A 27,296-nucleotide genomic window follows, 5' to 3' on the forward strand; every position below is an offset into this window, starting at 1 on the left:
CATTTTTTGCTTAAGAGAAAGTCGAATGTCTTACATTGAAAATACATAACAAACTTTCAAAATTCTACCAAAATAACCAATAAATTAATACTAAGAATTGGGTATAATATATGGTATAATATGGACTCATCAATGTATAAGGAGAATATCAATCTTTAATGATCCAATTGAGCATAATAGTAGATAAGAGTCATTAATTGAATAAGTACACTGCTATAGTGGCATCCTTTGCCAATTAAATAAAACATATGTAAGTTTTTGTCCATATGTCTGTTTTTCACTGAAACGAGACGTCATGTGGTTGTGTACCCATACCATATAAGTCATCTGCTAATAGTAGCTAAGAATCATCATCAAATAAGGTTGGCCAAAATCACATAGGCAAATCATAATGAAATAAAACATATGTAAGTTTTTGTCCATATGTCTGTGTTTCACTGAAACGAGACGTCATATGGTTGTGTACCCATACCATATAAGTCATCTGCTAATAGCAGCTAAGAATCATCATCAAATAAGGTTGGCCAAAATCATATAGGCAAATCATAATGAAGTTCTTGAACTTTGAGGTAGAAAATTTAGAGAGAGCGTTCTTCGAGAAGGATAAAAATGAGGGATGAGCAAGAAGGAGGTGACTTTTTTTTTTGTCTGTTAGAGCACAAGAGAAAGATGATAAGAAGAAATGCTATAAGTACTTCGTTATTTTATTCATCGTTTAGGGTTTACAATATAGGCACATACACCTTATTCTATAAAAACAGATAATTATAAAACATAAGGAAACTGTTGATGTAAATATGTTTTTATTTAAATATTTAAATATATTTATGTTTTATTTTATTACCAATATTATATACATAACGTTTTGTTTTATTATCATTATTCTATGCATAACAACCAATTGATTTTAGCTTTTCAATGAGATAAGGAGTTACAGCTTTTTAAGTTTGAAACATGCCATTGACTTTTCAATTAGATAAGAAGTTCTCTCTTTTTAAGTTTGAAAGGCGCCATTACTTCTCTGAAAAGAGAAGAAAATTCTAACATGATACACAATAAAACCGTTTTATTTGACTTACGTTTTGATTTTGTCCTGCTTTCTATTCTCTCAAACCTTCAACGTCTCTTTATTCTAAATGTATATATAGTAGTCCCTGGAATCATTGGAAGAATACGAAAATATATATATATATATATATATATATATATTCTGATACATAGTTTTGGTAAGCAACATATTGAGACGGTGTGAGTGCGAAGGTTCTTCCACTGTGCAAGGAAGAACTTTATCAGAAGAGGAAGGTTCTGGGCTGTTTTATCATGGGGACGACGTGGTGTTTGTGAACTGCTTGCACATTTGGGTAGAGCCGCGAAACGTTTTAAAGAGAGCGACTTAATCCGCGACTCATCCTAAGAATCATTCACCACTCAAAGCTTCTACATTTTTCGGGTAACTCCGTTCCTTTTTAAATTCTAAAGATTACATATCCTAATCCTATTTAAAATAGGACTCTAATAATATTTACAATTAAGACTCAAATCAACATTCCCCTCAGGTTGCTGCATAAATATCATATATGCCCAACTTGATAATTGAGTATTGAAAAACCTTACTAGATACTCTATGAGTAAGAATATCAGCCAACTACTCTCCTAAACTCACAACAGGTATAGACACAATTTTCCTTGACAAAGTGTCAATCAACCTCCACTTGCTTTGTTTGATCATGTTATATCGGATTATCAACTATCTCCCTTGTAGATTTATTGTCACAATGGAGCCTCTTTGGTTCAAAACTAAGACATTTCAAAAGTTTACGTAACCAAAGAAGTTCACATATTTCGTGTGCCATACCTCTACACTCAGCTTCCGCAGATGACCTTGACATCACTTTCTGTTTCTTACTACGCCGCATAACCAAATTACCTCCAACAAACGTAAAATACCCAGAAACAAAGTTATTTGAATGACTATCGCGATATCCGTATTTCTTCATTGCTTGAGTAAATCTATCAAACCAAGCACAAGGCGATTGCTTAAGCACATAAAGAGATTTACGCAATCTGCATATTCCTGTATTACGACTCACACTATATCATGGTAGAAATACCATATACACTTCCTCTTCTAAGTTCCTATGAAGAAATGCATTCTTTGTTTAAAAGGTCAATCCATATTTGCAGTTAAGGAAATCAAAACACGTAACTATATTCACTTTTGCTATCGGAGAAAAGGTTTCTTGATAATCTACACTATACGTTTGAGTGTACCCTTTATCCATTAACCTTGCTTTGTACCTATCTACTGATCCATTAACCTTTTACTTGATTGTAAACACCCAACGACAACCAACAAGTTTCTTCCTTTTTAGTAATTACACTATCTCCCATGTTTTATTTTTCTGCAAAGCTGACATATCTTCCTTAATCGCTTGTGTCCACATAGGGTCTCGTAGGGCTTTTTTTACCTGAGTTGGAATTTTGATCGATTCCATATAATTTACCAACACCCTAAATTTTGGTGAACAGTGTACACATGATATATAATTAGCAATCGAATTCTCGACCTTCTCATCTAGAGATAACCTGTTAGGTGGCACACCACAATTCTGTCTTGTTGGCAATTTATAAGTATTCACACCAATATCATTTAAAATACTTACCTTTTGGATAATCAGATGAGATACAACGGGCATTACAAGATCACAGAGAGAGGGGGTACAATTGACATATTGAGCTATTCGGCAAATTCATGCTGAATCGACTACCGATCTGAGTGGTACTCTTCGGTAGAACTTTGTTGAACATCTTTGATTTCTTCGATTGGGCAGTTTGGTTCGATTGGAGCTTGATGAACTAAGCTGATGGGTTCGGTAGGCTCTAGATGAACAACTGGGCGGATTTCCACAACTTCGGTTTCTCCCTCTAAAGTATATTCCAACCAACTTACATCACCAATATCACTAATTTACCTTTGGATATCTGAATTGGATACAGAAGAAGAATAAAATATTCAGATTCCAAGAAAGTCACATCCATGGTTACAAACATACATTGACTATCAAGATGATAACACTTGAATCTCTTTTGATGTGGGGAAAATCCAAGGAAGACACAACGGAATGCATATGGATCAAGCTTACTACGATGAACTTTATGAATGTGAACATAAACCACACAAACCAAGGATCCAAGGTGACAAAGTATTTGTAGAAACCACTGTAACATGTTGAGTAAGATCTTGAAGTGGTGTTCGATAATTCAAGACCCGAAAAGGCATACGGTTCATAACATAAACTGCATGTACAACTGCTTCAGGCTAGAAACATTTGGGAACAAATGCACCAATAAGCAAAGCACGAATTGTCTCCAGAATATGACAATTCTTCCTTTTCACCACCCCATTTTGTCGTGGGGTATGCAAATAGGTAGTTTCATGAACAATCTCATGATATTGTAGAAACTAGGATAACTAAGAATTTATGTACTCTCAACCATTGTCAGAACGCAAAACTTTAATATCAGATGTATACTGAGTTTTAACCATCTAATGAAACAGACGAAACACATCACAAGCCTCTCTTTTATTTTTCAACACATACAACCACGTCATATGGGTGTAATCATCCACGAAAGTAACAAACCACTTAATTCCTGAAGTAGTACTAACAGGGAAAAGCCCCCACACATCAAAGTGTACTAGCGCAAATGGAGAATACCTTCTATTCATACTTGGAAGGGAATGAAGCACGATGACTTTTGGCTAAAATACATATTTCGCATTTCAATTCTGTTGTCTTTAATACCAATGAACAAATCGGGTAACATATGTTTCAAATAACTAAACGATACATGCCCCAAACGACAATGCAATAACAATACCTTCTGTAGATTACTATTACATGACATATGAACCAAATTAGTTCTTCCAAGAACCACGTTACCCACATAATATAGCCCCTATCTCTTATTGCCACACCCAATAATCTCTTTTGTTTGAATATCCTGAAGGATACATTAATATAACATAATCCAATTGTTAAGTAACTTGTGGTATAGACAATAAGTGATGGGACAATGATGAAAACAATTATGTAAGGGAAGAGAGGATGTAAGACACACTGTTCCCACTCATACAACAGGAACAATAGTACCATTAGCAATTACCACACACTTTCTATGAGAATGTGTCATAGATTGAAATAAAGTTTTATCTTACGTCATATAATATATTGCATGAGAATCCAAAATCTCTAACCTGTATTCGCCTTTGTCATAAACATAAGATAATAATACACCAAAAACACATACACGACAATCACCAATTATGGAACCACGCACTTGCTGCGAGAAAAACAAGCACCAGCCGTTCACCAAGAAAAAAAAAAAACAATCACCAGGCTTCTTTATTTTCTTTTCCTTGACCAATGCAGCAGTCTTCTTCTTTTTTCCTTAACCAATGCAGTAGCGGTCAAGCACCAAGAAAATTTTTAGTTGTGATGGGAACACGGATGGTACACCACTTGCTTTTATGCAAGTGGTGAAATTTTTTAATTTTTAAGTTATTAACCTTTTAACACACATAACCCACCATTTATATAGGGACACGTGGTGTACCACTTCATGTGACAGGAACACTGAAAAATCTCTCCAAGCACTGTATTGACAACACGGATAGCCAAAAAATAGGGAGAAGGATCCTCGGCGGATATTTTTTCTAGGGATCCTGCAATCATGTCCGTTCATCGTATATTGTGCAGTCATAAATCATTTAAAATTTAAAATTCAAATATAAATAGTACCTTACGAAAACTGACCGCACGATGTACGATGATCGGACACGATTGCTGGATCCCTAGGAAAAGGATCCGACGAGGATCCTTTTCCAAGAACAGCAATTGTAGTCAGCAATGAGTTCGGATTCTCGCCGGATCTTCTTTGTGAGGATTTCAGAAATCTATGAATCGTGTTCATTCATCGTTAATCGTGCGATTAGAAATTATTTTAAATATTTTTATTTAAAAATAAATATAAACAGTACTTGACAAAAACTGACTGCACGATGTACGATGAACGAATACGATTCACGAATCCTCAGAATCCTTAAAAGAATCCATAAAGGATTTGGGTCAACAATTGCAATAATTAGGGATGAGGATCTCATCCGTATCCAAATGGTGGGGATCCTAGGGATCCTCACATCTTAACCGTTCATCGTATATCGTGCGGTTAGAAATCATTTGAATTTTATTATTTAAAATTAAACAACAAATAGTATCTGATGAAAATTGACCGCACGATATATGATGAATGATTAGGATGTGAGGATCCCTAAGATCCCTACCATTTGAATCCAAATGGGATCCTCATCCAATGATCAACGACAATTACAACACTAACTGCAGCATAGCACACGGCGAGAAGAAACTGCCTTTTTTAAAAAACTCTGTCCAAAACTACAATTACAGAATAGACTGATTGATTTATCAGACCAACAAGCACACGCTGGTAAGCTGCACCAATTTCAAACACAGGACATGGCAGAGAAACAGCAGACAAGCGCACGCTGCAACTAACCAATACACGGTACAACTACAAAAAATACAGCAATTGTACACACAATTTACAATTTATAATTTAGATCGAAACCAACCTCTTGATGCCAAGAAGAAATACGGTAATATTTTGTTATTTTATTTATCTTTTAGGATTTACAATATAGGCATACACTTTCTTTTATAATGAAAGTAATTACAAAATATAAAGAAACTAAATTTTAAAGATTACATATTCTAATTCTACTCAAAATATGACTCTAATAATATTTACAATTAAGACTCAAATCAACAGATTAAGTACTAAAAATTAAGCAAGACTCGAATAAAGTTACCACAAGAGAATAACTATCATTACAAAAAATCTGAACAATGAGAGGTCCTCCTCCCCTCTTGCGGCTATTGTTTTTCCCTAGGGTTTCTCTTCTCTTTCTCCTTAATTTTTTTCTAACATTAATAATAAGTTAATAACAAAAGAAGCAAAAAGACAAAAATAAAGTGAGTGAGTACAAAATGAGAAATTGGAAATGTAACAATCACTCCACTAGTGATTTTTGAAAGCTGCGGCCCAAAGAAAAACCACCACCTTCTACTTCATATATGTTTTTGTACTGATCGCGAAAGCTTTGCAAGATTACTCAACTGATATGTCTACTGTGGAACATATTGTGGAGGACTCAAAGGCGTTACTGCTTAGGTCCATTGGGGCTTCAGTTGCCCTCACTCGTCGCCAAGCCAATGAAATCACGCATCGTCTTGCTCGCCATGCTCTTCCAATGGAGACTGCTTCTTGTTTCTGGTTTGAGGAGCCACTTGATCTCGTTCCGAATTTGTTAGTGGATGAATGTGTCTAACTGTGGCAATGCTTTTTGCTTGCCTGCTGTGTAGTATGCTCCCTTTATGATTAATGAAATCTCCTATCCTTGCCGTAAAGAAAGAAAAGAGTTGCAAAAAGAAAAGGCAGAGCGAGAAGGGGGTGAGATAAATATAGGAGGTAGACAAATTCCCTTCACTGATTTAGGTACACGAAAGACGAATTTTCTTAAGTGCAAAATTAGAAAATTATAGTGATCTTTTATGATGAGATGATAAATTAATGATTTTTGAATGTTGGTATTACAAATCGTATAAAATTTTAGTCCATATGACAAATAAAAAAAAAAAAAAAATATATATATATATATATATAAGTTCATATATGACATTTCAAAAAATTTCACTTTGGTATTTTTCGACCCTTAACTTTTTCATTCATTTTATTTGATGATAAAAAATAGTGGAGTGTGTGAGAATTAAAAATAAATGTGTTGATACCAGTATCCTTTCTCTATGCCTAGCTAGAGTTCTTTGAAGTATATTTAAATGGAGGCAGATTGTCTGCCCTCCTATTTGGGTGCTTTTCCCATCCCCTCCTATTTTGTGCTGTTACGGTTAAGCCACGTCAACATTTTATATTAATTTTTATAGAGATAATAAGACAAAAAACAATAAGAATATAAAATGTTGACGTGGCTTAATCGTGACCGCACAAATAGGAGGGGATAGGAAGGGCACCCAAACAGGAGGGCAGACAATCTGCCTCCTATTTAAATATATAACAAAAATTTCAAAAAAGATATTGTAATTGTTGAAAACATTGGCATTGTTATGAATGCCCACACACACATTGTCAATGCCCTTGCAAATTGAAATAGAGTTTGGAAACAAAAGGATTGTTTTTCAAAACATGCGATGTAAATTTGAAACTGTAAGAACCTGTTTGTATGGAGCCGCTCTATAAATAGAGCACTCTGACTGCAGTTAAAGGAAGTTCACGGAAGAGGAAGAGGAAGAGGAAGAGAGAAAAGAGAGGAAGAGGATAGGAGATAATAGAGAGAGTTATTTCTATACTCCTATTATTCTAAATTATAATGAAAGCATCACTGCTGCCTCGATGACGTACTCCAGTCACACTGACTGTAGAGGAACCTCGTAAAATTTTGTGTCTTGTTTCATTTATTCCACTGCACACATCATCGATTGTACAACACGTTATCAGCACGAGAAGCTCTCATGTCAGTGGAAATCACAACGCCATAAATTCGGTAAAGCATTACCTACCTCTCACCTCTGCTAGCCAAAATCTCACAGAATAAAATGTATAACCATTTTTCGTCTCTCCCACCGCGCCTGAAGCGCCCCATCGAATTCTGGTGAGAATTGAAATTTACAACGACCTGGAGTCATCACGAGATGAGAAAACTCGTACTTGACAACTGATTTCCAAAGATCCAGAAAAATCTCATCAGACTTGGAAACCCAGATCGCGTCGTTTTCAACGGATCTTGAGGACTCCCATGAATCCTCGGTTGTTTGAGATGGTGATGGTAAGACTGACTTCACACATGCCTCTTTTTTGTGCCTCCATCAACCCCGTTGTCATCTATGTCTCTGTATGGAGGTTCTTGCTTCGCGATGCCATGTTCCTTGGGTTATGCAAGAAAAACTCCAGTCTCTGGTAGCCTTTTTGGATTGAATTGGATTTGGGCAACCTCCACAACAACCTAGTTGGCCCTGTGTTTTGTGCCTAGAGACAAAGAAGGAAGAAAAATAATAGAAAATGGGGATTGATGGAATGGTAAGACACATGTGAAAAAAAAGGTTTGGAAATGTGTGATGTTGATTGCACCCTAAGAAAAAAAAATATAAAGAGATTTGATTTGAATGGTGCACGGCACCATTTAGTCAAAATAATAAATAAATAAAACAAATATAAAGGTTTCTGTTGTTGCATGGCACCATGCTGCAGAAATAAGAAAAGTAATAATAACAATGTTTGAATAAGTGCTGACAAAAGAAAGAAAAATAATAAATAAAAGGAGGTCTGATACTTCTTGTTATTTATGTGAATTGGTGTTGGTTTAAAATCATTTCACAAGTTCTATTTACTTTAAAACAATTTATTTATTATAGACGGTTTTACCGCCTACTGCTTTAAGTTTTGATTTATGTGAATGGTGTTAAATTAAAACCCTTGTCACAAGCTTTATTTACTTAAATGAAATTTATTTACTATGGCTGGAATTACCGCGTATTGCTTTAATTTATTTATTGTACTTATCTTTTGTTACGATGAGTATAACAAGGACCAGAAGTTCCTTGATTAGATCAGATGCTGCAGTTTCTTGATCCTCATTATAGAAAAATGATTGGACCCGAAGTTCTATCATACAAAAAGATTGGGCATGAAGTCCCTTGATCCTCAAGATCAGGACATGAAGTTCCTTGATGAGCACCGTAAGTTTGAAGTGTCGAAGTGCCTCAACTTAATTGTAATAAAAATCATAAGAGTCTCAATCTACAGACTATTAAATAAGGACCAGAAGTTCTTTATGTCCATACTTAAAATGGTTTAGCAGAAGCATTTATTAAGTTATGAAATTGATTACACGCGTTCTGCTCATGAAAACGAAATTGCTAGCTTTCTACATGAGTACATGCTATTTTGCATGATGCAGTATTAGTTCGGTTGAAATTTGTTACCAACCATCAATATTTCTCAGTACAACTCGTGTTTGGGCACTAGCCAAACATTATACATTTATGAGTTGTTGGTTGTGTTATCTATGTGCCTATTGCACTGCCACAACGTACTAAAATGAGGCATCATCACAGATTGGGCATTGATGTTGAACACCATCTATCATTCAATATTTAGAACCCTTAATTGGGGATATGTTTACCGCATGGTTTGCAGACTATCATTTTGATAAGACAATTTTCCCGCCATTAGGGTGAGAAAATATCATTCCAAAAGAATGATGAGAAAAGACCATTCCAGAAGAACGAAGAGAATTTGTCTTATTTTGATTCACAAAGCAATCAACATGAAAATGAAGTAAGAATAATTGAATGATGCAATGATGTGTCAATCAAATGCCAGATGCATTTAATAATGCAACGAAAATGATAAAATCACATGTACTTGCTGTAAATGTGCCTACAAGAAATGATTTCTTTGTTGCACGCCTGAAGCGTGGCAGACCCTCAGACTCAAAAAAGATTCAGTATTCCAAAAGAGGAAGAATATGGCACTCCTAAACTATTGCATTCTCGAAGCATAATTGTTGCATGCCAGAAGCATGGTAGTCGCCGTATGGATACACGTCACAGAAATGACAATCCACGGACATGGGAATGTTGATGTCTCATGCATGAAACATGATAGACGTATAGGTTCTAAATAACTCAACTCCCAGAAGTGGAGATTAAAATCCAAGCTCTATAACGCTCAAGAAGAGGTTATGATCTGCATTCTCTAAATTACGACTATCCTGGAAGAGAAAGTGTAATGCCCTTGAAGAGGCAATGGATATCCAAAAGCTTTTATGCATGCGCATGCCCATGAGAATATAGGATCACAGATTGATGATAATCAATGATAATGTTGGTTTTTACAAGTAGCTACTAAATTCATCAATGAGCTGTGTTGATATTGAGTCCCGTCCTTTTTCCGTCATCAACATTTATTGGCCAAAAATGGAGAAAGGAAATTCCATTACAATTTTGTAAGAACGTGGAAAAATGGACCTATATACTTGAATACAATACAAATAGCTAAAAGATGTTGAACCTAGAAGGTTACATATGGGCATTTGTAATGCAGTGAAATACACTCACATGATATGACACAAGGTTTCTAATTGAAACCTAAAATTATACTCTTGTAAACAAGTTCATAAGAATGGAGAATTATATACGAAGGGTTGTGTGTTGCCCACATCATATCTCCATAAGTAAATCCCTCAATTATACATGGAAGCAAGTTGCTTTGTATAAATTCTAAAGAAAAATATGTCATGAAGTGTAGAAAAACCCTGAAGGATTCAAATTGCTTGACGTAAGCCCCCGAGGTAAAGCATAAATTATGTACTCAATACCAATGAATGGTATAAATTGCCTTAGTGAGTACTATCATTATGATATTGTTGCAACATAATAAAATCTCTTGCAAGAGTCAATGACAATAGATTAGAACTCCTGAAGAGTTGATGATATTAAATTGAGACTCCTGAAGAGTCAAGAAAAATTATAAAGTGTTGAGAGAAATATTATCTCGAATTGCAGATTGAACAATATGCCAACACGAATCTTATCCATAATGTTTATGATATTAAAGAATCATATGGATTGAAGATTATGAGTTGAATACCCAAATAATGTCAACACTAAGAATGATTATTTATCTTCATGAGGGTAAAGATAAATTGATATTTGGTCCAGAAGTACCACATCTTAGTGAAGTATATGCTTTATTGTATTTAGCACAATACACTGAATGAAATAAAGTTTATCTATTAATGTCTCCGAGAAATTATAGACATGTACATACACATGAGTTAAAATGAACAAACGGGAGGGAACCTTCACAAAGGTTGCTCATGTGAAGTCTCAATGCTCGGAAGTACCCTAAAATGAGGAGGTACTGGAGATTGATCATGTGACATCCCAGTACTTGGCAAAACAGCAGAAAATGAAGGCATCAATTGCTTTCAAAATCTAGCAAAGAACCTCTGGTGATCACTTTGAATCTGACTATCAGATTCCTGTAGCTGGTCGAGCTTTCTTTTCATACTCGTAGAGTAATTATTTGCAAGCACGTGTAACCCTATATTCTCGTGCTTAAGCCCTCTGATCTCTTGTTTAAGACTTGCCACCTCAGCCATCAATGACTTAACTTGGCGAGTTTAAGCAAGTAGGCGTTGGCTCATATTGGATACAGAGCCCGCACATTGAATATTAAGAGTCAAGGAGTCTTGAACGGCCGACTCATCAGACCGGTTTGAAAGGATTCTGTTATCCTTGGGAGTGAGAAGATTCCTAGCTACTACTATAGCGGTTAGGTCATTCTTCATCATAGAGTCCCCAACCGTAAGAGGACCATTTGAAGATAAGAAAGACGGGCGCCATATATTATCCTGATGCGGCTCGCCTGTATTAGTCATAAGACTCAAATCTAAGTAAATGTTCGATGAGCAAGCCATTTTTCAGAAATGATGAAGAAAAAAAAAAGGTCAGATAAAATCTCAGAAGTGCAAAAAGAGGAAATTTCTACATGCAACAACTTTCTGAGCATACTCTTGAACACAATTGATGTCTCTATAAAAAAAAAGGCAACAGAGCCACTTGTTCAGAGATTGAAGAGGCACCGCTCTCCGAATTTCAAAAGCCAGATTTTCCTGAATAAAGTTTGTTGGCATTTTTCAAACGCAATCTCAACTTTTGGATATCACGTGCAACTTTGTCAAAGATCTCTAATAAAGTTGAAAACGAGTGAATTTTCACTATTCCAACTACAACACTGTTGCCGACAAGCGTGGATGACAAAGTCACATCCACACCACTACCTGTTATTGGAGAAATCCCTATATATGTCGACCTTTATCCTCCATGGTAAGGCTGTTGGAAATGTGCCCTAAAGCCAATCATGTGATGATACTTTACGGACATTTCACATGTTAAACTAATCTAGTTTTACATATAAATGGCAAAGATTATTGTTTGAGCCGTCTCATATAAATGTTATATGCTTAAACGATAAAGTCCAAGGAATATGTGATTGGGAGAATGTAATCTAATGAAGTTAGATTCATGAGACCATTCTTTCGTAGACACATCCTAAATGTTCCTGATCATAGGATTGTCAATTGGGCATTGACAGTCCGTTAAGATCGGTACGTACTATGTCTTCTCTCAGGGAGAGTGATTAGTCTCGAGTCATTGGTGTGTGTGACATCAAGACAAGTACGTAGGTGCTCAATAGAGAATGAGTACACTGAACGTGATCAACGAAGAGTTCTCATATTCCATGTCACATAAGAACTCATGGTTGAGATAATGCAAAGTAGTCCTTTGACCTGAGGCATCACAGTTGTCTTGTGGTTAAGTCCTTGATCTTTGATTATGTCAAAGTCACCCCCTCGGGGTGTCCACGGCATCGTTGGGGTCAAGTGACTTAGCTATGGAGACAAGTGAATGCGCAACAAGGGATCTCTAACCTTCAAACAGTTGAGGGAGAATACTCTATGATATGATTTAGAATCTCTGGCCAGAGTATGAATGAGATTAGGGAATGCGTTCCAAATCACATTCAAGTAAATCATATAAGCACAAGATTCACATTGGATAGTAGACATGAACAAATAAACTATCAAACCAAACAATGTGGTCAAGAGTATTAGATTAGAGAAAGACCGTATTGCATTTGTAATCCCGAACTGAATAGGTTCTCTAACCTCTTCTGATTAGCTTGGGTAACCATGACATGCTGCTAGGCGTCAACCATGGTTTGTGGAAGCCCTAAACGTGTGTAATCACTAAAGGGAGAATTGAAAATAGTTTCAATTCACAATCGATGTAAAATGGTTTTAATCGCCCACTACCTCGCTAAAAGGAACCTAATGGATCGCACACCATAAAAGGTGGAGATTGAAGATTAAACGGAGATGAGTAAGAATGATTAAATGGTTTAATCATTTAAAATTATGGCAAGGATTAATTAATATGTTAATTAATCAAACGAATAAGTTCGTTAAAGACCTCGGGATAGTTTTGGACCTTAAGGCCCAATGGGCTTCGAAAGTCAAGCCCATTGACTTAAGTTGTATGACAACTTAATGAATAAAGATTCACAAAGGCCCAAAAGCCCAAAAATCCCTAGGTAGGCCGGCCATGTTAGATGAATTAGGGTTTTGGTTCTTTAGGTCACTTATTTGAAGGGACTATATAAAGGACTTTATAGCCAAATATTCATAATGTGATTAAGGGTTTTTATTTTGGGGAAAAATTGGTGAGAATAGTCTCTCCATTTCTCTCTAAAGAGGCCAACACCTTGGAGGGTACATCTAGCAATCCTAACAACTCCAAGGTCACTCATTTCTTCTACAATCTAACCTTGGTGAAGAGACTTAGAGGTTCTCAATTTTGGGAACTTGGAGAACCTATTTTTCCATCCAAATCCATGGATCTAAGAAGCAAGGAATGAAGGCCCTATCTCTTTGGGTGATTAGCCTTTGCTTATGCAAAGAGGAATCCACAAAGGTAAAAATTTCAACTCACTTTGTTTTGAGTTGATTATTGGTTCACCAATCTACTAGGCTTTGAATTTCATGGTAATGTTTTGTTTTTGGGTGCATACAAGCATGATTCCGCCTTTAATTGTTAATTGCATGCTATATGATGTTGCTCAAATGAACATGTTTTTCAAAATAATTCCTTCAAAGGCACACATCCAAAACTCCTAACTCTCTCTCTCTCATTGCCAAAATGCATCTGCAACCAAACCTCTCAACATACTCAGTTTTCTTTCTCTCCGAGAATACCTCTTCAAAACAAGGCATACCAGAGCAAGAGTATCTCATATCATCAAGGACGAAAGCAAAAGTATCTCATATCATGCAATCTCCATGTCCTTTCTTTTGTCCTTATTCTTACCTGCAAAGACAAGGATAAAGAAAGCAATATGTCGGAACCTCCACTCAAACTTTCGGTAAGGAACTGACTGCCTAGAACCTTTCCTGATTGCTTACCTAGCATTGCTCTCGAGTAGCCATCTTCAACTGTTGTTAGAGCTAGGTCTCCAGCCACCAAGAAAGTGATAAACCATTCAAATGTAAGGGTTGCATTCCACTCCTACATCAGTGGAGAAATACTACAAGAGAAAATGCCACACATGCATAGGGAAAATACCATTTATACGAGGGGAACAAGTAAGGCAAGTGAAAATGATACATTGAAGCATGTGGAGATAAGCGCAATAAACACGTGTTGATTCATCCCCGACAAAGCCGAAAATCACTTGCCACGTGAAGCTCCTCATGATCCAATTTCATTCAAGATCAAGTCTTGAAGGTCCTTAAAGATATCACAAGTCCAATTCAAGATCAAGTGTCCACCACTCTTGAAATTCCGCTCCAGATAAAAGGAGTAAATTCAGACCTTTGATGCAAGTCTAGCAGAAAGCCCTCTAGCCCAGTTCAAGAAAAAACATGTGGAAAGTTAACAACAAGTAAAGCACCTTTTTCGGCAACTTTTTTTTGCTAAGAGACTGAAGCAGAATGATCAACGATCAGCCTAAATGATTTGAAATCAGGGGGAGCATCCAAAAACAAATCTAGGTTTTAACAAGGCAACTCATGTTGATATGTGGGCATCCAAGGGGGAGTGTTGAAAACATTGGCATTGTTATGAATGCCCACACACACATTGTCAATGCCCTTGCACATTGAAATAGAGTTTGGAAACAAAAGGATTGTTTTTCAAAACATGCGATGTAAATTTCAAACTGTAAGAACCTGTTTGTATGGAGCCGTTCTATAAATAGAGTACTTCGGCTGCAGTTAAAGGAAGTTCATGGAAGAGGAAGAGAGAAAAGAGAGGAAGAGGAGAGGAGATAATAGAAAAAGTTATTTCTGTACTCCTATTATTCTAAATTATAATGAAAGCACTACTGCTGCCCTAAGGACGTACTCCAGTCACACTGACTGTAGAGGAACCTCGTAAAATTTTATGTCTTGTTTCATTTATTCCACTGCATACATTGTCAATTTGACAATAGCAATATTTCAGAATCAAAGCCGAGTGTTTGAAAGTAAAAGGAAACGCAGGATCTTGACGTGAAATGTGAATGGAGGGAACTGATTTGCCAAATAAAAGAATAATCATCATTCGGAGAGACCATATTTTCGTGTGAAAAGATATCTTGGTACAAAAAAGTCTCAGCCGTATGGTGAAAGTGAAACCCAGCACGGAATAATGGAGGTAGATTGTCTACCCTCCTGGCCTGGTTATGTGTCATTCTCATTCCCTTTTATTTGTACGGTTATGGTTAAGTCACGTCAACATTTTATATTCTTATTGTTTTTTGTCTTATTATCTTTATAAAAAATAATAATATTAAAATGTGACGTATCTTAACCGTGACTGCACAAAATAGGAGAGAATGAGAAGGATACCAAAACAAGAGGGCACACAATCTGCCTCCTGGAATAATACTAAATAGTCAGGTGATTGAATTTGGGTCTGTTCCATGCCACTCTCTGCTCCGTATTCCAAAGACCATAATACATGGGACAAGGATTGTCTGCCCTCTTAGTTGTGGTGCCCTTCCATGCCCTCCTATTTTGTGCGGTCACGGTTAAGCCACGTTAATATTTTATATTTTTATTATTTTTTGTCTTATTATCTCATTAAAAAATTAATATAAAATGTTGACGTGGCTTAACCGTGACCGCACAAAATAGGAGGGCATGGAAGGGCACCACAACTAGGAGGGCAGACAATCCTTGTCCTAATACATGGTCTAACAGACAATATTAACACGCAAACTTAACAAAAGCAACGACTTGTAGAACAAGGGTAGGACATGTTTAATTTTCCACTATTTGGGTAGGTGTTCATACGATTCATACCATAAATAGCATGCTTTAATAGTTGAGCATACCATAAACGAAATTTATTTTTGTTGCTACAATTTGCATTGCTCGCCGAGGAACTGTGTAATTCGACTTGGAAGGAAAAGAGAATAGTGAAGGGTAAGAAAATGACCAATATTGTTTGCGTCACCCCTTACATAACAATACCTTTTGAATTAATCATTTTGGAAGTCAATTCATGGTTTTTTCTGTTCATTAGATTTAAATCCTTATAGTAAAACTCAAATTTTAAGTTCTAAATCTATCCCAACTTATTCCAACCATTGGTGTATTAGTGGGCTGGCTCGTCATATATGTGTATTTTTTTTTTATATTTATAAATTCATTGAATCCAACAGTTAAGTTTTCATATGATCAAATCTAACGGTAAATATATCATTGAATCCAACAGTTAAGTTTTCATATGATCAAATCTAACAGTAAATATATATATATATATATATATATATATATATAACGGTTCAAATTTAAACCCAACAAAAAAAATAATTTAAAAAAAAAATACTTTCATGTGTCGTATAATTTCATAGTGTTTTACGAGTTTTATGGTGTCAGTTTAGTGGATTTTTCAATATTTATTGAAATCTAAATATTTTAAGGTTAATTTTCATAAAATTAAATTAGGATAGTCTACATAATTATTATTTTTAAAGTTACTTTTAGAAAAATTATTCTAAATTCATTCTTTAATAATCTAGGGCTAAAACTTTAGCCCATAACGGTTGGAGCAGAAAAACTATTTGTGGGTTAAAACTTACATTTTCTAAGTTAAAAATTTTAGGTTTTAAGAGTTAAAGATGGTCTCAGAGATGGTGCGGGGATAAGTGTGACAGCCCGTCCCAAACGTATATATTATTTATCCTTGAGAGCATGAAAATTTCTATTATACCCTTTTTATTATTGAGTTGTGTGTGTGTATAGACTAAGGTTTTGGACCAATAGGTTCTATTCCTTATTATTTGGACCCAATTAGTTGTTTTGGTTGGTTGTAAGAAAATCAGGACCACACACCTATACCCTCCCGTTGACCCTCTCTTTCTCTCCTCCCTCTCGGTTTTCTTCCATATCCGTACAATTGTACGGACGAACCTTGAACCTTCACTTCCATCCTCAAATCGAACCTATGAAGACTATTTTTAAGTTCCTTGCGAGCCCAGGAACCCATTGATACCGTTTTTAGAACGTGAAGACCTCATTTTCCTAAGAACCCAAGAACCTAGTTTTGGGTTACTTTTCATGCACTCGTGATTTTGAATTTTTTAGGAGATTTCAAGCTGCTAGGAAGCTTTAGGGCATCTTCACGAAGCTTGGAGAAGAAAAACGAAGTGAATTGGACGTCGGGAAGTCGAGTTTGACAAGTTTCAAGTTTTGCCGGAATATCGAGGTTCCTCCGGCGAAATCCTGTGGATTTCAAGGCTTGAAAGTGGCAAGGTTTTGTTCTTCTAGTCCTAAGCTTCATATTGGTTCAAATTTCATGGATTTTGGTGAAAAATGAATAAGATATGAAGGTTTCTATATTTTCCAGTTTCCGGGGATAGCAGCGACGTTGGCGAAATTCTCCGGCGAACCAAGGAAGACGAAGGAGAATATTCTGTCAAGTCTGACAGAATATTCTAACTGCGTTAGGTAACGCCGTTAATTTCTGTTAAGGTTTTAACGGAATATTCCTAACGACAGTTAAGTTTCAGTTAGGGTTTGGCCGCTCGTGGGGGCGCGTTTGGCTGTGCATTGGCCGGCGCGTGGTGGCGAGTGAGTGGTTGAAAAAAATTTCTAAAAATTTGGCGACATTCCTGAGGTTGAGTAGATCATGGTGGTATATTCAAATACCCCATTTGAGCATTGTATGAGAAGTTATTTTCTAGTTTTGTGTATGTGCTTTAAATAACGTTTATTCAGTTATTTCGCATATAGGTGAGACCTATCTTGAAGACGAGTGTCATCAATCGAGGCTTGGGGGCTACGACCCTTCGACATATCAGTGAGTGGGCTTTTTATTTTTTTATTTTATAATGAAAAGTACGATATCTCATTCATTGATAAAAAAAATAAAATAAAATAAGAATTACAAATACATATCATGAAGAACTCGGCCAAAAGGGTCCTTGCAACTAGATCTAAAAGTATTACAATAAAGCATCACTAATCGTAAAGCAATGAGTAGACTTTAAGCACTCGTCCGAGTTCATTGAGAACTGCACTATTACACATCAATAAAATAGTTAAGCTTTGTGTTATATGGAGATCATGTGAGAACAAAATCACAAAGCATAAATTGGGATAAGGAGTACAATGCCAATGGGTCTATTGCATCACCTAATCACCTCCACGATCCCATAACACCAAATGAAGTAGATCCAGCAAATCAAACAGTTCCACCCTTCACACATAGATTCAAAAGAGGTAGCACACCAAAACGAAAATTAAAATCAAGCACTCTCCTATAGAGAGCAATCAACTAGCAAACTCTCATGCAAAGATATTAAACCAAACTCCAAGACAACTTCTGAAAACTATTAAACAGAAACAAAATAAAAGTATAAAATTGTGTTGTCCCTCCACATCCTTCAGACATTCGAAAGCCATATCCATGCATTGGCTTAATCCAAAGTGTCGTATTGACTAAACTCGATCTCGATGCAATTCGACATCTTATATGGCTTCTCGTTTCAACCATATAGCGAAGGTGATAACTGGATCCAAAATCTTGTGTTAACTGTGTGCGTGGGTCAAAAGACAATGACTATCACAGTGACTACAATGTTTCACGACGACAATTCAACACAAAATAAAGTAAACAAAAAGTGAGAGGAAAGAGACGAAGAATGATTTTCAAGAAGTTTGTCGCCGACTCCAAAGCCAAAGGCAAGAGCCAACGGCATAGAATTTCTCGTTTTCTTGGCTATGTACATGGGTCAAAAGATGAAGTGTTACATCCCACATCGCATAGGGGAGTGGATCTTGTAAGCCTTATATGTATATTCCCATCTCTACCTAGCACGAGGCCTTTTGGGAGCTCATTGGTTTCGGGTTCCATCGAAACTCCAAAGTTAAGCGAGTTCGCGCGAGAGCAATTCCATGATGGGTGACCCATTGGGAAGTTCTGCTCGTGTGAGTTTCCAGAAACAAAACTGTGAAGGTGTGGTCGGGGCCCAAAGAGAACAATATCGTGTTACGGATGAGTTGAGCCAAGGATGTAGTGGGGGCCTGGGCCGGGATGTGACAATTTGGTATCAGAGCCAATCCCTGGCCAAAAGTGTGCCGACGAGGACGTTGGGCCCCTAAGGGGGGTGGATTGTTACATCCCACATCGCCCAGTGGAGTGGATCTTGTAAGCCTTATATGTATATTCTCATCTCTACCTAGCACGATGCCTTTTGGAAGCTCACTGGCTTCGGGTTCCATCGGAACTCCAAAGTTAAGCGAGTTCGTGCGAGAGCAATCCCATGATGGGTGACACACTGGGAAGTTCTGCTTGTGTGAGTTTCCGATAACAAAACCGTGAGGGTGTGGTCGGGGCCCAAAGCGGATAATATCGTGTTACGGAGGAGTTGAGCTAGGGATGTGGTGGGGGCCCGGGCCGGGATGTGACATGAAGATTGTCACAGTGATAGTTAGATTAATTCTAGTCGTGGCTATTCAATTTGGCTAGAAATTATTGCAAATGGGATGTTAAAAATGCTTTTCTACATGGTACTTTGAAAGAAAAAGTATACATGGCTCAACCACTAGATTCCACTCATCATGATTTTGTCTATAAAGTTACAAAATTTTGTATGGTTTAAAAGAGGCTTCTAGGACTTGGAATGAGAAACTTTCCAATTTTCTACCTGGTTTAAGGGTTCAAAGCATCTTATGTTGATCATCCTCTCTTTGTGAAGCATGAGAAGGATGACTCTTTGATTTTGGTGCTACCTTATGTTGATGACATAATTTTGATAGGAAATAATGTATCATCTATTAAAGCTGTCATGTCTCAACTATATGCCAAGTTTGATATGAATGATTTGGAAATCTTGCATTACTTTCTAGAGTTACACATTGATTATACACAACATGGTTTGTTTGTTCATCAAACCAAATACATCAAAGATATTTTGACCAAAACTTAGATGCTTGATTACAAACCTTACATTACTTCTTGTCATTCACATCAAAAGCTTCTCAACTCTAGTAGTGTTCTTCTTCTAGATCCTGTACATTTTAGAATATTGTCGGCATCTTACAGTACTTAACCTTCACTAGACTAGATATTGCCTACTCCGTTAATCATGTTTGTCAATTTATGCACAATCGTCAGTAAAAAAATCCTTCGATGTGCCAAGGACACTATAGATTTTGGGATTACTTTTAGGCCTGAAGACTTGGATTTGAGAGCATTTACTAATGCAAATTGTGTTGGTGACCCTAATGACAGAAGATCAACTACAAGGTTTGTGATTTACTTGGCAACAATCTTGTTTCTTAGTGTTCAAAAAAGTAACACAATGTTTCTAGGTCCTCTACTAAGGCAGAGTACATAGCCATGACCGCTACCACAGATGAAGTTGTTTGAATTATGCAGTTGTTACTAGATTTGCATATTTCAATTCCTCATGTTCGTGTTTTTCATTGTGATAATTTATCTACAATGGCTTTAGCTACTAATCTAGTTCTTCACTTCAAAGCAAAGAACATCGAAATTGATTGTCACTTTGTCAGAGAATGTGTACATCAAGGAACCTGGCACCTTCAGTTTGTCTATTCTACAAATCATTATGTTGATGTGCTTATTAAAAAAAAACTCTGTTATCCTCAGTTTTCATATATCATTGCCGCAATCTCATGCGTTCCTCCAAGCAGGAACCAGATCCCCACTTGAGCAAATCACACGGGCCGTTGAAATTTGATCCACACTTTGTTAACCCACACTATCCTTACCTAGCCTAGTTTTAGGATCATCCATACCCTTGTTCTTGAAGCATAGTAAAGCATGACCTAAAATGAACTCTTTTTTTATCAATGTATTGCAGAAAGCAAGTGTGGGGGAAGTGATTCTTGTGTGTGTGTGTTTGCCAAAGTCCTTAATAAGGCACGGGTAGAGAAAAGAAAAAAAAAGAGTATGAAAAAGAGCTCTAAAGTGTTGTTTGTTAAAAAATGGTCCAAAACATTGAATTCGGCCCTAAGAGTTGCATGAATCTTCCATTTGTATGTAAAAGTTGATTCTGCATTCTAAAGTGAATTCGAAGTGTCTATTTCATTGCTTTGCTTGCTATCGCTTTAAGAACATTTGTTATTCCTACCCTTTCTTTATTAGCCATTACCCCCAAGCCCTGTTACAACCCTCGACTTCAATCTTGAGTGTTGTGTGTTTCTATTTGTGGAGTTCGAAATTGGAATGAGCATATGGTGTCACTGGTTCTCGTATCTAAGTAGTAGCATTCTATTCATGAGATCATATCCAAACATGCTTAATAACTCCAGAAAATTGCTTCATTTGTTATAACATATGTGAGTCCCAGTCTTTCGTGTTACATCAATCTTCTCACATATAACTAGTGTAGGGTGTGTAGTCAGAAAATGTGTGTGAAAATAGAGAGTATCTTGTAAGGAATTGAGCAAATTCTCTAAGGCATGTTACTACATTCAAAACATCGTTTTAATTGGTTAATTGTGAACTAGTAAGTAGTGCATGTGATTAAGTTTGTGCTCAATTGTGAAGATAACCAAAATATGTGGGAATGATGATTTTTAACATGTCATGTGCATTGGAAATCCCTGAGGCAAATGTTGGAAGGTTAGGTTGTGTTTTGTTTGTTTTGTTTCGTTTTGTTTCTTTTGTTTTGCTCGAAGACTAGCAGAAGCCAAGTGTGGGGGAATTTGATAGGAGCATATTTATGCAACTTAGTGAGCTTGTTTCTTGGCATTTACTTAGTTTAATTCTAGTTATTTTGGTACTTTAAGTTATTTTCGTGTGTTTGTAGGTTCAAATAACAAAGTTGGCAACAAAGTGCTATTTGGAGCATTTTGGAGCATTTTTGGGCCAAGATTGGATAGTGCTAGCATGGAGACATGAGGATGGATGTTTTTGAAGTTTAGAAGGCTAGAAATCAGCATGTGTGTGTGCAAGTGTGTTGACCTACAACTACAAACACTCATCTACTACACCCATTACATCCACTCATTACCAAACATTCATCCACTACACCCATTACATCCATTCATTACCTAACATCCATCCACTACACCCATTACATCCACTCATTACAAAACACTCATCCACTACACCCATTACATCCACTCATTACCAAACATTCATCCACTACACCAATTACATTCACTCATTACCAAACATCCATCCACTACAGCTATTACATCCATTCATTACCTACACCCATTACATCCACTCATTACCAAACACTCATCCACTACACCCATTACACCCACTCATTACCAAACATCCATCCACTACACCCATTACATCCACTCATTACCAAACATTCATCCACTACACCCATTACATCCACTCATTACCAAACACTCATCCACTACACCCATTACATCCACTCATTACCACAACATACACCACTACCACCTTAATTAGATGGTGGTCCTCTCCCTAGCCTATAAATACATCCACCCTTCACCATAACAAGAGATCAGAAAAAATCCATAAAAAAAGACACTACATTCACATCTCATAACTCTATACACTCCATTCCCTTGGCCGAGACATTCGCCAATCCTAAATACATTCATAACCTTTCCATATATCCATAGACATCCTTAAACACTTGTGCTGCAACAAGGTGGTGAAAACGAAGGTCCTTGGCGTTTCAAGCTTGAAACTTTGGAGCGTTTTTAGGTGTACTTCGTTCTTGCTTTCAATGTTTACTATGTTATTTTTTGATTTTGTTGCAATTATGAGTAACTAAACCCCACTTAGCTAGGGGGAATTCGAAACCATGTTCATGCTTGCAATATGATTTGATTGCTTTCAGTTGTGATTCATAAGTTGTGATTTCAATTTGTTTAGCTGCTTGATTGTTAACTTATTCGTGTATGTTTATTAAGAGTGCACACTTAGTTGCATGCATGAATATGATGCTAGAATATAAGGGAGTTTCACCTAATAGTTACAAACTTATATTCACAAGTAGTGGAGGTCGCTTATAAACGATCGCGTTAAATAAATTCTTGGCAGGAGTTTCATGCTCATCATAGTAACGAATGCCTCGTCAATACTTATAGTTTTCATAATGCTTAATGATCTTTGATTGTTTCTTTATTGTGCTGTTCACGTAAAGGACTTTTGAAGAATGCTTGAATTGTTGTATGCGCTTTCCTATCCAATTCAATAACTCAAGGAGAACTTGAAGGTTAATTTAAGCGGACTTAATTAATCTGGGGTGTTGAGTTTCATGATTCATTGAAAGAACAACTGAAAATTGGTTTATGTGCAAGTGTGTCATGTGTGGAGAAGAACCCTTTAGCTAGCCTATCATCCATAGTTTACCCAAATTCGTCCAAAATCTGTTTTAGCTTACAATCTGTTTGTTTTGTTTTCAAATTCATCAAAATCCAATCCCCCTTTTCTTTAAAGTGTTTTATTAGTCAAAATCTGTTTTGATTTGTGTTTTTAAGTGTCTTGAGTCAAGTTAGAACCCAATATCGTCCAAACCCATCCCTAGAGTCAGTTTAGAGTCTAATTCATTGTTTTAAGCTGTTTTGAGTTTTTCAAACTAGTTTTGAGTCTTTTTAGTTTGCATTGCATCTTTTGAGTCTAGTTTGGTGTTTTAAATTTAATTCTACATTTTAAAGTCAGTTTCAGGTGTTTTAGCAATCCCTCCTAATCCCCGGCCTAGAACGATCCCTACTTACATTCTTTGCTACAATTGACAACAAGAGGGTTTAATTTGTGTGTTAAGTTAATTTTCGCATCAGAATATAGACAAATAATTGAAATTCCCCTAGGCTAGTGAGTAAGCACCCCTATAAATCACAATACAATGCCACCTGCATGCTTATGGCCCTATCTAGACTCACACCTCTCCAAATTTGGGGAATGAATCATCACCAATCATTAACTACTAAATTCCTAATGACTACAAACTTGCCAACTCACCCTTAAGTAGACTTCCACCTCTTCACCCTAATCATTAACTTCTATTAATTTTCAACTTCCACCTCATCCTTGGGAGAAAAATGAATCAAGCAAAAACTACTCAAATAATCCCACTTGAAGCTCGGCTATAGCAATGATAATTGCCATTAGCAAGTAAAAACAACTTTAAGGCCTACCAAAAACAATCTAATACATATATAAGTTATGTACAAAATTACAAAACTACAGTGAGGATGGCAAACACTAGAAACCTCTCTAGTTGGGGAAATTTGAGTTGAAAAGTATTGGTTAGGCACAAAAATATAATTTTGTAGTGAAATAATCTCTACTAACTTACATGCTAAAAATACGAGTTTTTTTTTTTTTGGGGTACTCATAACTTATATAAGGAACCCAATAAAAATAACTTCGCACAAACATACATATATATATATAGCCATTTTTAAATACGGGGTATCACATTTGGAGTACATTAGTACGTTTAAAATATCACCATTTAGTTTTCTTTTGTTCAAAAAATTGTCTTTTTCCACCCACAATTGAATGTATTTTTTGTTATTATAGAAATTTTATTCTTTTTTTTATTTTGAAATATTTTGAATTAATGGGACATAAATTAACAATATCTTCTTTTGTAGATATCAGGAATTTGTTATATATTGGATTAATTGTAAATGAATTATAATAACAATTTGTGAAATTTGAAATTAACCAATAAATTTTAATTAAAATTATAGAAAATTAGTTTGATCAAATCTCTAAAAGTCTTAGATATTTGGTCCAAGAAATTAAAAAATCAAGCATCTAGATCAAATGACCCTTAAGAAAATATATTTATAGAATTTGCACATACTACATTGCCACATAAATATATTTTATAGTATGTTTTTTTTAATAGTTTAAAAATATTAAATTACTTTTCTCAAAAAAAAAAAAATTAAATTAATGTTTTCTTATCATGTAACGGTTTACTTGTGTCGTGTGTATACATGAACCGACCCGTTATCTTAACAAGTGATAATTGGGTTACCTAAACAACCTGAGTCGTTAAAGTGTTGACTTGAAACCTGTTAATTTCGTGTTGTTTCGATTGTGTCAGGTTAACTGATCATGTAAAAAATTGTTAGGCCTACCCATGCATAAACAACAACAAAAAAATAGAGCTAACCGTCCAAATAATGTGAATAAGTGACTACATTCATTGTATTGCCATGCCAAATATTCGCTATATAATGGTGATCAATTTCGGTTCCAAATGCAACACGGCTCTGCTTTATTATCTGCCTTTTACACCAAACCAAATGACCAACTGACACTTAGCCTCCCCTCATGTTAAGAATTGTATCTTCTATTAACTTTTTATCAACAACGACACTAAACTCATAGCTATGAACTTATGCCACAATTTAAGGTCTCACCAAACACGATTGGCTGCGTTCATTCGATTGTGACTGTGTTATGTCACAATTTAGGGGTCAAAATACTAATTAATCATATTGTTACAGATGAATCCGTGCACGACTCGAAATATGAAGATTCCAAGTTTAAATAGCTTCATTCAAATTTAGGTCACTAACCCATAATAATTTTCCTCTTTCTTTTAGCATGTTTTAAATAAAGTGATGTTCTACCCTAAAACTAGTTGTCAATTGATAATCTATTGAAATCAAAGAGGAAATGAATAGAATCTAGAGAACGAATTAGAGAGAAATAATCGAAGAGAAAGATGATTAACTTTTTTTTTTTTTCGCTATTAACTAATACAATTGATAGACATTAGGGTATTTATACCCGGACATACAAAGCTACAACAACTACACCAAGCCACTAATATCATGACACATGTCATTTAGTTTTGAGTGTTTGTTTGCTGTTTTGAGTCTTTTTGTTTGTTTTGGTGTTTAAAGTTTAGTTTTGCATTCTTTGAGTCTAGTTTAGTGTTTTAAACTTGTATGACTCAACAAAGAAAAGGGGGATTGATTTTGGACGAATTTAAAAACAAAACAAAACTTTGTAAACTAAAACAGATTTTAAAACGAATTTGGATGATTTGAATGGATGGAAGGCTAGCTAAGGGGTTCATCTCCACACATGTCACACTTGCATATAAAACGATTTCCAATTGCTTTTCAATAAACCATGAATTCTCAACGCCCCAAGTTAATTAGGTCCGCTTAAATTAACCCTCAGATTTTCCTTAAGTTATTGAATTGGATGAATTGCATACGACAACCCAAAACATTCCCCACAAGTCCCCTACATGATTGCATAATAGAGATACAAGCAAGAATCATTAAGTTCTATGAAAACCATAAGCATTGACGAAGTACTTGTTACTATGATTGCATGAAACTTATGCCAAGAATTTACTTAACACGATTGTGATCAACAACCTTTACTACTTGTGAATATAAGTTCATAACGATTAGGTGAAATTCCCTTATATCCTAGCATCAAATTCATGCATGCAAACTAAGTGTCGACCCTCAATCAACATACAAGAATAAGTTTTAATTCACATAGATAAGCAAATTGAACTCACAACTTATGAAACGCAATTAGAAGTAATCAAATCATATAGCAAGCATAAACATGGTTTCGAATCCCCCCCTAGCCAAGGGGGTTTAGTTCCTCATACTCACAAATAAACAAAGATAAATAAATTTAAACATTAAAACAAAGATAGAAAACACCTAGAAACGCTCCACAATCCAAGCTCCTTGAATGGCATGCACGGCTCCAAGAGTTCTTCCTTCTTCTCCTTTGCAAACTCATGGCACAAGAGATATATTTGGGTGAATGGTGTAGTGAAAATATGGTAGAGGATGGTGACTAAATGGTGCAGCAAAGGATGGTATTTATAGGTTGAAATTCGCAGCCCCTATGTAGCAAAGGAAAAGGATTGAAAGGCCCAATTTGTATAGGATAATAACACACAATCCTTGAAGGAAAAGGCTAAGGCTTTTAGAAACCAAGGGGGAAAGGAATAATCAGGTTTCTAGAAGTTCTAGAAAGGTTTGGGGCGTCACTTTTGTAGGACAAGGGATAAGGTCTTCTAGAAAGGTTGTTTTGTGGCTGATTTCTAGAAAAACAAGGGATAAGGTATGGCACCTTTGTAGGAGTGGATAAGGGCTTCTAAAAACCAATTTTAATGTGTCCTAATCTAGT

Source organism: Malus domestica, chromosome 14 (genome assembly GCF_042453785.1).
Source record: "Malus domestica chromosome 14, GDT2T_hap1".
Taxonomy (NCBI): Eukaryota; Viridiplantae; Streptophyta; class Magnoliopsida; order Rosales; family Rosaceae; genus Malus; species Malus domestica.